Raw genomic sequence first — 14,365 nt, 5'->3', positions numbered from 1 at the left:
TCTAATCTAGTAAGACTGTAAGTGGATGGTTTTTGTGGGTCTATTTTTCCTCCTTCCTTTTCTATAATTTTCAATTTTTTTTCCCTGATTATCTTGAGTGCTGTTTTCTTAAATGAAAAGCAAACCCAGTATACTCTATGTTTTAAAAACATTGGCCACTAGAGAATGATTGCCAGTCCAGGAAAGAAACAGCATTTCATCTATCTCAAACTGTTTCACCACCACTGGTTTATTTTTATTTATATATTTATTTATTTATTTATTTCATTGTCTATATTTCTTTTCTGGCCATTTTATTGTTTGTTTCATCTCATGATTATTTCTGAAAATATTTTTACATATTGAGGAAAGGGTTGCTCAAAATGATGTACTCAGGACCTAAAATAAAATATAATCAGTACCACCTGATCATGGAATATACATACCACTAGTGGTTTTGATAAACATTTTAAAAATGAAAGAATTCCTAAAGCTATAGTGACTTAACAAGGGACATTTCATTATATAAGAGTCTGGTGAAAGGGGGGTAGAAGTTTTTATTCTTTTATTTTATTTTATTTATTTATTTTTTTGAGATGGAGTCTAGCTCTGTCACCCAGGCTGGAGTGCAGTGGCCTGATCTCAGCTCACTGCAAGCTCCGCCTCCAGGTTTCACACCATTCTCCTGCCTCAGCCTCCCGAGTAGCTGGGACTACAGGCGCCCACCACCATGCCCAGCTAATTTTTTGTGTTTTTTAGTAGAGACGGGGTTTCATCGTGTTAACCAGGATGGTCTCGATCTCCTGACCTCGTGATCTGCCTGCCTCGGCCTCCGTGAGTGCTGGGTTTACAGGCGTGAGCCACCATGCCTGACCGCCACTGGTTTATTCTATCCCTAAACATTTTTCAGACTAGAATGCATTTCTTATTTGAGATGCTCCTTATTCTAATAATTTCGTCATTCTGGGGCCACATTTTTAGGCTTAATTCCATTTTCTTTCTTCTCTTTATTAGTCAAAACACAGTTAAACTTTCTAGCTCTTTTTTTTTTTTTTTTTTTTTTTTTTTTTGCAGAGGGGGGAAGGTTGACATAAAGTCCCCAGTGGAAGGAAGTGAATGGAAAGAAAGACTCTTAATTATTAAGGTTAAATAATGGTCAATATAGCAGGGACTGAAGAGCTCTGATCTTTGAAAGCCTACAGGGAAGCTTTCTCTTTATAATAAAAGGGCACTATAATAAAACAGATTTAGGAAAGTTCAGGAAGGGGGCTGCAGAAGCATATCCTCTTCGCAATTAACTTTTTGTTTAACTGGTCTTAATTCTGCGCCATTCTTCTCACTCCTATTATCTTCACATGTGAATTGAGCAATCGTGACCTCATGCTACTTAGATCCAAAGGTTACCCAAGAAAACACTTGCATGGACTACCTATAACTTGCACCCTGAGAAAATAACCCCAATAATGTGGTTATTCCCTTCTAGGGCACACTCCAGAAATGCAGCCACTGCAATATTTCTTATGTATGTGACACTGCAACTTTGATATTTGCTTAATAAAATTTGGCAACACATGATCCGAAGTGCTTAGTTTTATTGGGGCACTTTCTCGGTGATTTGTGTCCTCTGATTTGATTATTCAGTCCAGTAACAGGGAAAGTAAAGCAAGTGTGGATTAAGCAAACTGGAAAACATGAGCATAATAATTTTGTCAAATGAAACCACCGTCTTTTACCCCTCTCTGTCTCTCCCTGAAACTTGTTTGCAGTGTATACCTTCCTATTTTTTTTTTTTTTTTTTTTTTTTTTGCATGTAATCATTTTGTCCTCATGGTAAAATAGGAAATAAGTAGTGATTATTTTATTCCAGTCTTTGGCTGGCTAATTCTTGTTACCATAAAGGGATGGCAAATTAGAGCATCTTTTGTGGCCTAAGGCTCACTTGTTTCCCCAGAGACAAAAGAGACTGAATGCAAATGCTCTAGACAGGTCTGAAGAGCAGATTGTTGTGGACTGAATAATCAAATCAGAGGACACAAATCACCTAGAAAGTGCCCCAGTAAAACTAAGCACTTCGGACCGTGTGTTGCCAAATTTTTTTAAGCAAATACCAAAGTTGCAGGGTCACAGACATAAGAAATATTGCTGTGACTGCATTTCTGGAATGTGCCCTAGAAGGGAAAAGTGGTCAGGGTCTGGATAAGTCTTTCATGTTCTTGTGACACTGGGAATAAACAATTCTAAATAATGAAATTTCTAGGTTACAACCTGGAAATCTTCTGCAATATGAGAGAAGGCCAAAGAAGAGTTATGAGGGACAATGGGAAGGGCCTAGGAGACTTGCTTTGGGAGAAAGAAGTGCATTTCTGTAAAAGGAGTAAAATCCACAAGGAAACTCCCCATCCAGTGTAACACCAGACTGCAGTTCCCAAAGGGAACCATTCTGAAAGGGTATAACCAACTGGCCAATTTCATGGCCTCAGGATCAAATGTAATCAACCAATTAAGAATGGATGTGGACCAGAATTCTCCTGGTCATGACAACAGCAAGGAGAATCAACCAGAAGCGCATCCTTCTGCTGTGTCTGCAAATGCAATTTTAAGCTGGACTCCAAATCAAGGCGTTTCTTGTGGGCACCTCCATTCTGATTCCTTTTTCTGAAACTCCTGGCCCTGGTGCTTTGGCAAGCTGGGCTTTGAATCAGGCCATTTACTTAAGTCAAAAGGCTCTGTCTGTCTCTCTTTTTCTCCCTGTCCTTCCCACTCTCTCTTAGGAAAAAGAAGCCCAAACCTAGAAGTCTTGGGCCCCGATCTCATCTGTAGCCCATGCCAGCAGCATAGTGGCAGAACACACAGCTTTGCTCAGGATGGCTTTTAAGCTTTAATCTTCTCAAATTAGAGGGGATTAAACCTTTTCTAATATTTCTGGCAAACTTGAGGAATATGCATCCATAGAGATATAAATTTTTCTTTCTTCTTTTCTGTCCACACTGTCTTTCAGAGATTGCTGCATTAATAAAGCATTGAACTGCATCTGCTTCTAAACTGGCTAAATGAACTTCTAAACAGACTCAATGAACTGAGGGGTCAGAATCAGAGAAGGAAAAATCTGCTGAATGCCATACCTGGGGTAATGGAATGGAGTAGGAGGTGAAGTGGAAAGCATTTGGCACTCCCTTAATTTTAGACAAAATTCATTCAGTAACTTCGATACTTGTAAATTCTGGTGGTTTAGGGGTCTTGTCTTTGTGAATTAGCTATGAAATCTACATTGATGGAAAAAGTTAGTAAAGCGGGCCAGTCTCAACTAGGAGAGAATGTGGATCTCTATGGGAATGTGCTCTTGTTTCCAGGGTTTCCACAGGAAAAAAAAGACTTGAAGCAGATTTTTTTTTTTTTTTTTTTGCTATAGGGAAATGCACTTCTCGTTTATTGAGTCCTATCTTTTCATTCTTCATTGCCTTTTGGGAATGATTTAGCATGTTTATTACTTGATGCAGTGAAAAGTAGTTTGAGCTCCACATTCACTTTAAGAGAGTCTGACCGCAAAAATCAAAGAAGATGAAACTGGCCAGAGCTCTGCTGTACACCACATGAAGTACTTTCAAAGAGTCAGGTTTGATATGTCTTAACTCTGTCAACTTCTTGTACTATCACCTTCCATATGGTGGGTTCACACCAAAAGCAAAGGAAATGATGGCATTTCCTTTAACTGTGAGTGGGATTTTAGGAAAGACTTCTTTTGTTGTTGTTAAAATTACTCATGTAAGCTAAGTATGTCTCCAATAGGATGATGGCATAATGCCCACTCCTGTACTTGTACCTTACCAGTGTTTAGATCAGTTGCACATGGGCCTGTTATTAGATTACAGTTAGGTATATAGTGGTATATCTCACTTGTTTCTTTATCACCAGCTCCTAGCTGAATTCCTGCCTCATACTAAAAACTCAATAATACTTTCTTACTTAAATTAATGATGGACTCTGGCATTTTACTTAGCTTTGGCATGTAGCAAATGGTGCCCCTACCCCAAATATATGTCCCTGTCTTTTCACCTGGAACCTGTGAATGTGACCTTGTTTAGAAAAAGGCTCTTTGCAGATGCAATTAAGTTAAGGGTTTTGAGATGAGCTCATCCTGGATGATCCAGGTGGTCCCCAAATTAAAAAACAAGTATCCTTATAAGAGACACACAGAGGACAGACACACAGAGAAGGTGAGTAAGATGAAGGCAGAGGTTGGAGTGGTGCATCTACAAGTCAAGGAATACCAGTAATTTCTGGCAGAAGCTAGAAGAGAAGCATGGAACTGACTCTCCCTCAGAGCTTCCAGAAAGAACCAGCACTATTCACACTTGAATTCCAGACTTCTAGCCTCCAGAACGGTGAGAGAATGAATTTCTGTTGCTTTAAGCCACCACATTTATGGTAATTTATTATGGCGGCCACAGGAAACTAACACAGGATCTATAGGAAATGCAGAGAAAGCAGAGTATTTATTTTTCAAACATCCCTGTGGAACTGACAGTTTCCATTCCATAGTATGTATAGGTTGACAGGCAGAACGTGGGCCACCGTGTTTAACCCAGGGTACCATACTCTACTTCAAAGTTTACTGAACAAAGGCCTCCTGCTTCTGAGTTCTGGTCCAGCTTCACCTTGGGTGAGTTACTCTTTCTTCCCGGACTTCAGTTTCCTTGTTACAAAATAGAGGTGCTCTCTCAGGCTGGATCCCATGTATCTCACAGAAGTGTCAGAGGTGCGGTGAAGGATAGTGAATTTGTAGAAGGGGTATATGTGAGAGAGAATAATATGAGTGGCACGATTTAAGGCCTAGCTAGCAAAGCATTAACTAGTACAAGATGTCTAGATTTAGTAGTAGCCTCCTACCATGGGTTTATGGCTCCTATGTAATTTTGGAGAGGGGGCACCTGCTTGCTTTTTTTCCAGCCAGACCCAGACCAAAGCTTGTATGTGTGTATCATTACATTTATATGAGGAATTAACAATCTTCAGATGACAACACAGCTGTGTTAGCAGAGTGCCTGCAGCTGAGTCAATATAAATTGTAACCAAGAACATTAAACACCTGAAAAATGGTCTATGCTCAAAGAACATCAGTCCCAAGAGAGGCCACCTGGCGCCTTGAGCTTTCACATGGGAGGCTAGACCTTCCTCATCAGCCCTTCAAACGGAGCCATCCTTGCTGATCCACAGCTAGCTTGGACCCAAGCAGCTGCTGCGTGAAATGATTGGGATACTGCAGAGCCTCCCTTTTCCTCATCCTGAAAGCGCATGTCAGGGAGTCCCCTGTCTGCTTAGTGCTGTGAATCAGCTGAGGGTGGAGTGCAGGAACCTGCCCTGGAGGGCCCACAGCAGAAAATGATTCTTAGTCCCCATGAGAGCCCTGTTCTTGCCCTTGTCTGGGTGCCAGAAGTTGTTAATGCAGACTGAGCAATGCCTTGTTGGTCATCCAGCTGAGAAGAATTTGTTAGCAGAGTTTAATTTTCTGAAGGGCCCATGCCACAGAGCACACATGGCTAATACCCTGAGGCCTGAAAGCAGGCAGAGTTTGTATCACATGGCCCTTCCTAGCACCGGATCTAGAGCCTGACTATTTGGACTGGAATCTTGACTCTGTCCTTTCCAGCTGTAGAACTTCCCTAAGTCTCAGTTTCTTCATTTGTAAAATAATACTAACACAAGGTATTGTTACAAACATATAATCAGATAATTCTTAATAGAATTAATAAAACTAGAAAGGTCAAAATCATACATAGGGTATTCTTTGACCATTACACATTTCTACTCATGGGTGAAAGATGAAAGCACAAGGAAAATTAGAAAACATGTTGATCTTAATAAAAACAAGAATACAAAAAGGAACTATAGCTTTAAATGCTTACATTAGAAAATCTGCAATGTATAAAACCAACGACATAAGTTTCCACCTGCAGAATCTGGAAGAGCAGGGGCAAAGTAAACACAAAGTAAGTAGAAGAAGGGAAATAATTAAGAAGAGAACTCAATAAAACAGAAAATGTCAACAAGTAGGATCCAACAATATGTCAAAAGTATAATAGAGCATGGCCAAGTAGGTTTTATCTTAGGAATGCAAGTTTGGTTTAACACTCAAAAATCAATTAATGTCGTTCACTATATTAACAGAATAAAAGTGAAGAATTATATTGTTTCAATATGTGCATATAAAACATGTCAAATATTCAGCATCCTATCATCAAGCTAGGAAGAGTAGGAAACTTCCTTAAACTGATCAAAACAAAACCAAACAAACCCTACAATGAATATCATTCTGGTGAAAGACTGCATTGCTGCACCTTAAATCAAGAAAAAGGTCCCTGCTCACCCTCACCACTTCTATTCAATATGTTTTGAAGGTTTTAGCCAGTATGATAAGAAATAAAAAATAAAAAATAAGGCATAAAAAGTTGAAAGGAAAAAGAATTTGCAGATGATATGATTGCTCGTGTAGAAAATATTAAGAACTCTACAAAACAACTGCTAGAACTAATGAATGAATTTAGAAATGCCACAGCTATGAGGTTAATATACAATAATCAATTGTTCCTTATACATTACTAGCAAACAATAGGAAAATTAAATTGAAAAAATACAATTCCATTTACAGTAGTAACTGAACAACGTAAAATACTTAGGAATAACTGAATTAAAAATGTCCAAGACCTCTACACTCGAAAATTGTAAAACGTGCTTAGAGAAGTTTGAGAAAACCTAAGTAAATGGGGAAGCATGACATGATTATGAATTAGAAGACTTGAGATAATGGAAATTTCAATTATCACCAAATTTGTCAGTGTAATACCAATAAAAATTCCAGCAAGCTCTTTTGTAGAAGTTGGAAAGCGAAAAGCACCTAAAATAACCTAAGTGATTTTTCAAAAAAGGAACAAAGTTGGAGGACTACTTCTACCTGATTTCTAGACTTATTATAAAGTCACAGTAATAGAGACATTTTGGCATTGATAAAAAATTATATATCTATTAATCTATCGATGGAACAGAATAGAGTCTAGAAATAGACCCACAGATAAATGATCAATTGATTGATTACAAAGGTGTAATGGCAATTTAATGAGAAACAAAAATGGCTTTTCAAAAAGTTGATGCTTGATATGAATATGAAAAATATCAACCTCTACCTCACAGCATACACAAAAGTTATCCTGAAATGGATGAAGGGCCTAAACGTAAAATGTAAAATTATAAAACATCAGGAAGAAACACAAGAGAAAATCTTTGCTACCATGGGGTAGGTAAAGATTTCTCAGACCATAAAAAGCAAAAACCATAAATAAAAAGAATTATAAAATTGGACTTCATCAAAATAAAACCATTTGTTCTTCAAAAGAAAGCGAAAGCACAAGCCACAAACTTAGATAAAATGTTTGGAACACGTATATCTACCAAAGAACTTGTTTCTAAAGCATATAAAAACTCTTAAATGTAAGAAGATAAGCATAAGTCTTATTCAGACACTTCATGTAAGAAGATATATGCATGACAAATTAACATGAAAACACGCTTAACATCATTAGTCATTAGGGAAATGTGAACTAAAACCACGATGAGATATCAGTACACACCTAATACAATAACTAAAATAAGTGACCAACCAAGTTTTGGTGAGGATATGGAGCAACTGGAACTCTTCTGGACTACTAGTGGAAATGTAAAATGATACAGCTATTTTGAAAAAAAGTTTGACAGTTCCTTAAAAAACCAAAAACAATAACCAAAAAACAAACAAACAAAAAACAACCACCTATCACAAACTAGGCCATTTTTCTCCTAGAAAAAAGACCTACACTCCCATAAAGACTTGTGTACAAATGCTCATAGCCGCTTTATTTTTAATAACCAAAACCTGGAAACAGCTCAGATGTATATCAACAGGTGAAAGGATAAACAAATTCTGGTACAGCCAGGCATCACTTAATGAAATTGATACATTCCAAGAAATGTGTCATTAGGCAACTTTACCTTTGTGCAAACATCATAGAATGTACTTACAAAACCCTGCATGGTATAGCCTACTACACACCTAGGCTATATGCTATAATCCATTGCACCTAGGCTACACACCTGTACAGTATATTACTATACTAAATACTGTGAGCAATTTTAGCACAATGATAAGTATTTGTGTATCTAATCATAGAAAAGGTACAGTAAAAAAAAATATTATAATCTTATGAGACCACTGTCATATATGTGGTCTGTTCTTGACCAAAGCATTATAATTCAGCACAACTTTGTATTCATACAGTGGGAAACTACTCGATGGTAAAATGGATAATTTATTGAGATATGTAACAATGTGCATGTATTACTCTGTTCTCATGCTGCTGTAAAGAACTGCCTGAGACTTGGTAATTTATAAAGAAAAAAGAAGTGTTAAACAAAACAGGGAAAAGCCCCTTATATAGCAATCAGATCTCATGAGAACTCACTCACTATCACGAGAACAGCATGAGGGTAAACACTCCTGTGATTAAATTACCTCCCACCAGGACCCCTTGCGGTACGTGGGGATTATGGGAACTACAATTCAAGATGAGATTTGGGTGGGGACACAGCCAACCCTATCAGTGCATAAATCTCAAAATAGTTACGCTGAGTGAAGGAATCCAAGCAAAAAACAGAGTATATATTAATATAATTTAATTTGTTAAAAATAAACTGAGGCACATTCAAATATTCAAGAGTTTATTGCAGCAAACAGGGAGTCATGAATCAGGCAACTCCAGACTGCAAGTGGCTTGGAGGCTTCCCCAAAGGGGTATAAAGGGACACTTTTATAGACTAAACGAGGAAGCAAGGCAAAACAATTTTTAAAAATTGGTCAAAGTGGAAGAGTAGTCTTGTTTGGATCATTCCAGTGGAAAGTCCCTAATTAGAGGTTAGTTGCTACTTTCTGACTGGTGAAGCTTTGTTTTATGTACAGTGAGTTGGTTTTGGTTTGCTTATGTAGGGACCCAGAGCCCTGGAGCTACCTCAGCCTAATGGTCTTGTAATTAATATTTTTAACACATTTACATAAAATTATAGAAAAATTTAACTAATCTACAGTGACAAAACCGATCAGTAGTTGCCCGGGGACAGTGGTGGTTGGAAGAATGGATCACAAACAGGCATGAAGGAAACTTTTGGAAAGTAATGGAAATGTTTGTTATCTTGACGTTCGTGATGACTTTAAGGGTGTATAATAGGTCAAAACTCATCAAGTTATACATTTATAATGTGTGAAGTGTACTTCAATTATATCTCAAAAAATGTAAAAGAATTTTAAAATAACATATGCAGAGCAAAAGAGGAAAAATTAAACAAAGGAATAACGATAAACCATGTTACATAATTTTGACAACTGTTGAATATGGATGCTAGATACAGAGAGGTTCATTATACTGTACTATCTACTTTTGTGCACGTTAGAAAATTTTCATAATATCATTTTAAAAAATACAACTAACATGCCTATCTGGGAATGATAACCTGCAGAGTTGAAAAGATATAACCTTTTTTTTTTTTTTTTTAAAGACAGGGTTTCGCTCTGTTGCCAGGCTGGAGTGCAGTGACGCAATCTCGGCTCACTGCAACATCTGCCTCCTGGGTTTAAGGGATTCTCCTGCCTCAGCCTTTCAAGTAGCTGGGATTACAGGCGTGAGCTACTGTGCGTGGCTAATTTTTGTATTTATAGTGGATACAGGTTTTGGCCATGTTGGCCAGGCTGGTTCGAGCTCCTGACCTCAAGTGATCTGCCCACCTCAGCCTCCCAAAATGCCAGAATTACAGGCATGAGTCACCGTGCCCAGCCTAAACTTCAAATCTATAGCCATTACATGGTTTGGTGACTCAAAAGTTATAATACGTAGGTAAAGAAACCAGTGGTAGAAGGAGTGATTCCTCTCACTGTCACTCCCAGTGACCCTCTCAGGACATTTGCACTTTCCATTCTAGCATTTTTAGGCTCTGCTGCAGTGGAGGTACTAGTTCACAGGTGTTAAAGTGAACTAAATATGGCCTGAGAAGGACTCTGTACTTCTATATTTGAGTCCTTGTGGACCAACCGGAACATAATAGGCAAACATGATTAAAACCTAACAGGAGTGTGTGCCTGTAACAATAGCTGAGTCTTGGTCAATCCCAGCAGTAGTACTTCAACCACTCATACACTGCTGAGTGTTCAGACTGTGTTCCAGTAAGGCAAACACCAACCTGTAACCAGTCCAGCTGTTTTGTACCTCACTTCCAATTTCTGCAGGTCACCTTCCTTTTTTTGCCTATAAATATGTTCTGACCATGAGGCATCCCTGGAGTCTCTCTGAATCTGCTGTGATTCTGGAGGCTGCCTGATTAGTGTATCATTTTGTTTTCTTGCTCAGTTAAACTCCATACAATTTAATTTGTCTGAAGTTTTCTTATAACACAGGGAAGGGTCACAATTATCAGAGAATACTGTCAGTGTGCCATTAAAACTAAAGCAGAGATCTCACATGTTTTGCTTTCAGGGATCTTTTACACTCTTTGCAGACCAATGAGTTTTATTTGTGTGGGTTTTTCTCTACCACTAAATACCCTATTCATAATTAAAACTAAAAAATTTAGTATTTTTAAATGTAAACAAGTTTTACTATTTAAAATGTAAGTAAATATGGTTATTTAAAAGTAACCATAGTAAATCCATTACATGTTATTATAAATAACACATTTTAATGAAAAAATAAATTATTTCCAAACCAAAAGGTTTAATGAGAGAATGCTATTATTTTATATTTTCACAAATCTTTTTAATACGTGGTTTAACAGGAGATAGATTCTCATATCTGCTTCAGTATTCACTCTGTTGTGATATGTTTCAGTTTAAGTATATGAAGAAAATTTGGTCTCTTGCAGATATGCAGTTGAAAATAGTGGACCTCTGTCACCCCCTAAAACAGTGTTGGGAACTCTCAGGGCTCTTTAGACCGCTCTCTGAGATCTTCTTACATAAAGATATAACTTCCACCTAGTCATTTTGGATTCCACATACTAATAGATCAATAGTAAAGACGAGAATTACTGTAGTGGGAGTGGTCATTGGTCCTGATTACTGTAAAGAAATCGGATTGCTCAGCCGGGCGCCGTGGTTCACGCCTGTAATCCTAGCAATTTGGGAGGCCGAGGTAGGCGGATCACGAGGTCAAGAGATCAAAGAGATCAAGACCATCCTGGCCAACATGGTGAAACTCCGTCTCTACTAAAAATACAAAAATTAGCCGGGCATGGTGGCATGTGCCTGTAGTCCCGGTTACTCAGGAGGCTGAGGCAGGTGAATCACCTGAACCCAGGAGGTAGTGAGCTGAGACCGTACCACTGCACTCCAGCCTCGTGACAGAGCAAGACTCTGTCAAAAAAAAAAAAAAAAAAAAAAAGAAATAGGATTGCTCATACAAAATGCGAGCAGGAAAGATGTCTAGAACTCAGGAAATTTATTGAGAAACTTTTTATTGAGTTCATACATTGTGATCCTTATGACCAGGTAATTCAAGCAGTCATAGTTTAATAAGAGCATGGAATCAGGGACTCAGACCCCTCAGGGATGAAAGTGTATGTTATCACATGAAGCAAACAACCTCGACTAGCAGGACTGCTAAACAAGGGGTAGAGGAGGGAGATAATAATTATCAAGGGTGACTTTGGGATCAACTGCAGCTGTTTAGATTGTATCTTACCCTATTAAACTTTCTGTTGTTTTTCTTCTTTTTTTTTTTCCTCTTTTGAAATTCTGACCAATCATCTCCTGAAAAATCAGCGTCAGGACTGTGTCCATTTAACATGGGACCCAAAGGAATCTGAGTGATGCAAAGGCTGGACTGCAGCAGACACTGCCAGGTCTGTCCCACAGACCCTGGCAGAGCAACGGATGAAAGGAGTACTCAGACACAGGTATACAGTGTAAAAGCAGCTGGGGGACTGCCCAGCACTAGTGGCCAAAGAGTTAGCAGTCTCTAACAGCTGGAGATACTTGCTTTTATTCAGTACAGACATAATGCCAAAGCCTGGAACAAACACAATCTGTGGGTAATTAACATTATTGTTCCCCTTGTGTCACACCCACGGATGATCAAAATTCGGTTCCTGGTCAACATAAGTAAACAGGTCTGTTTAAGATAAATTCCCCTACACTTCCTTGTACCTACTCCTTACCCTCTGCCTCAAGGGTAGAGAACAGCTGCCTTCAGCTCTTCTCCCCCAAAGCTATGCAGAGCCTTCTGACTAATCAGAAAGCCTGCTCCTTTCCCTATAGCTTCTCCCACCACTCTGACCAATCTCCTACAGATGTCCCTGGAGCATCCCTCAACCAATGATGAAAGGCACTTGGTGGATAAATATCCTGGTTCCTTACATCTTGGTTGGGAAAACTCTGAGGTGTGTTATGTGTAGTGTCCTAGAGGTCCTTTGTGGGATAAGTCCCAGTTGCCACAGAAGTAAATGGCTCATTATCACACCCCGTTATTCTTTTTACTTTTCTCTATTTCACTTCACCTCTCCCTGACCCTTGATTCTTTGGCTATGACATCAGATAAATTACTAGTACTTAAATCTTTGTCTTGGCAACTGCTTCTGGGAGAACCCAGTGAAACTTATCTGACCTGGGTGTCATTACAGCAGAGGTATTCCACCTAAATAACAATTACATGCATTGAAATAAACTGTTTACAGTAGATTTATGTGGTTCTTAAATCATGTTTTTCCAAATAATGATGTAAGGTTATAGCAGTGTGAAACTCAATAAATTAATGTGTTGTGGAAACAGAAGACAATGGGTGGGTGGATGGGTGGATGGGTGAGGAGATATGTTACCATTGGAGAGCCCTTCTTATTATGTTATGGGTAGGAGTGAGCTTGGCCTGCAGACTGGTCACTTCCCGAACTACTTTTTCTTTTTCATCACCCTTGCATTCTAATGTGTTAGCATTCTGTTTCCAATATGTGTTTAGCACTCTTTAAAATTTATTGTAAATCAAATTATTTCCATCAAAACTCTATGATCAGCCTTAGATATATCATTTCATATGCTTCTTGTGAAATTCCCATTTTACAAAGAAATGTATATATGGACTTTCACTATAATTCTTTAAATGCAGGAGAGAAGAAACATTTTGTCATGTTGTACTCATTCTTCTGGTTAAAAAAAAAGCATATATTCGGATTGGTTAAGGAAAAAAAAGAGGATATAGAAAATGGCTTGTACAACTGCAGCTATAAGCCAGATTTAAAAGTCCAGAGTAACTACTATATGTACCTTTGTGGGCAATTGTATTTGTATGTTTGTTTCATGATAGCATGATATACAGGATACCTTTACTGCTAGTTCTGGAAAAGTTAAAACTATTCTTAAAACAAAGTTGAAAATTTTTGTCTTGGGAACAATCATCAAAGAAACTGACTAAAATGTAGATTCCTGGGTGCCACTCAAGACTTATAGAATCATAATCCTTAGACTGGGGCTCAGGAATCTGCATTTTAAGTGATCTTACTGTGGATGGTTCTTGAGTCAGACTGAGAAACACAACTAGGGATAGACTCTTCTTGACTAGAACTCAAGTGGAAATCTTACATTAAAATTTATCAAAGTTTTAAGAGGGAACTCCAGAGGGACAAATTTCAAAATGGTGCTCTCTATGTTGAGGTCAATTAGGAGGAAGTTAGAAATCTGAGCAGGATCTCATGTGAAGCTGGGTCAACTTTTGGTAAACATCTCAGATATTAGGACAAGGTCTGTAAACCCAGGCCCCAGCTAGCTATGGAACAATTATGTAGTACTTCTAAAGTCAGACAAATTTGATCCACTGGTATGTTCTTTGCTCATGTCCCTGTTGTTCTCTCTTGGCATGTAACAAAGTTGTCTTGGAAGTTACAGCTTAATTGTAGTCCAGTGTAGACTGGACTTTAAAAGGGAATTTACACACCTTTGGGTCCAAATATGGTGGTGGCTACAGTGTCTAACTTTGGAGAACCCCATGTAGAAGTGTGAGATTTGGAGGGATAAAATTGGAGCTGTCTAATAAGCTCCCTACTTCTACACTGGATTTTCCTTTCTGGATAATCATTGAAAGTTCTGGGTTTTATTCTAATAGAAAAGTAATTTTCCCTACCAGCTTCCTGGGCATTTGTAATAAAGATTTTAAGCCAGTTTTCCGCTACAAGTAGTAGAAAACGTCAAGAAAATTAATTTAAACAAGGAAATGAATAAATTCATAGGTAGGGTGGGCTGCAAAAATGGCTGAGTTCATGACTCAACAAAGTTTTCAGATGTGATGATATCTTCCATCTCTCTCTGTCTCACAGCTTTTGAACATCTTAA

The sequence above is a fragment of the Chlorocebus sabaeus genome, chromosome 22 (genome assembly GCF_047675955.1).
Source record: "Chlorocebus sabaeus isolate Y175 chromosome 22, mChlSab1.0.hap1, whole genome shotgun sequence".
Classification (NCBI taxonomy): domain Eukaryota; kingdom Metazoa; phylum Chordata; class Mammalia; order Primates; family Cercopithecidae; genus Chlorocebus; species Chlorocebus sabaeus.
Note: the sequence above shows the minus strand (reverse complement) of the source record.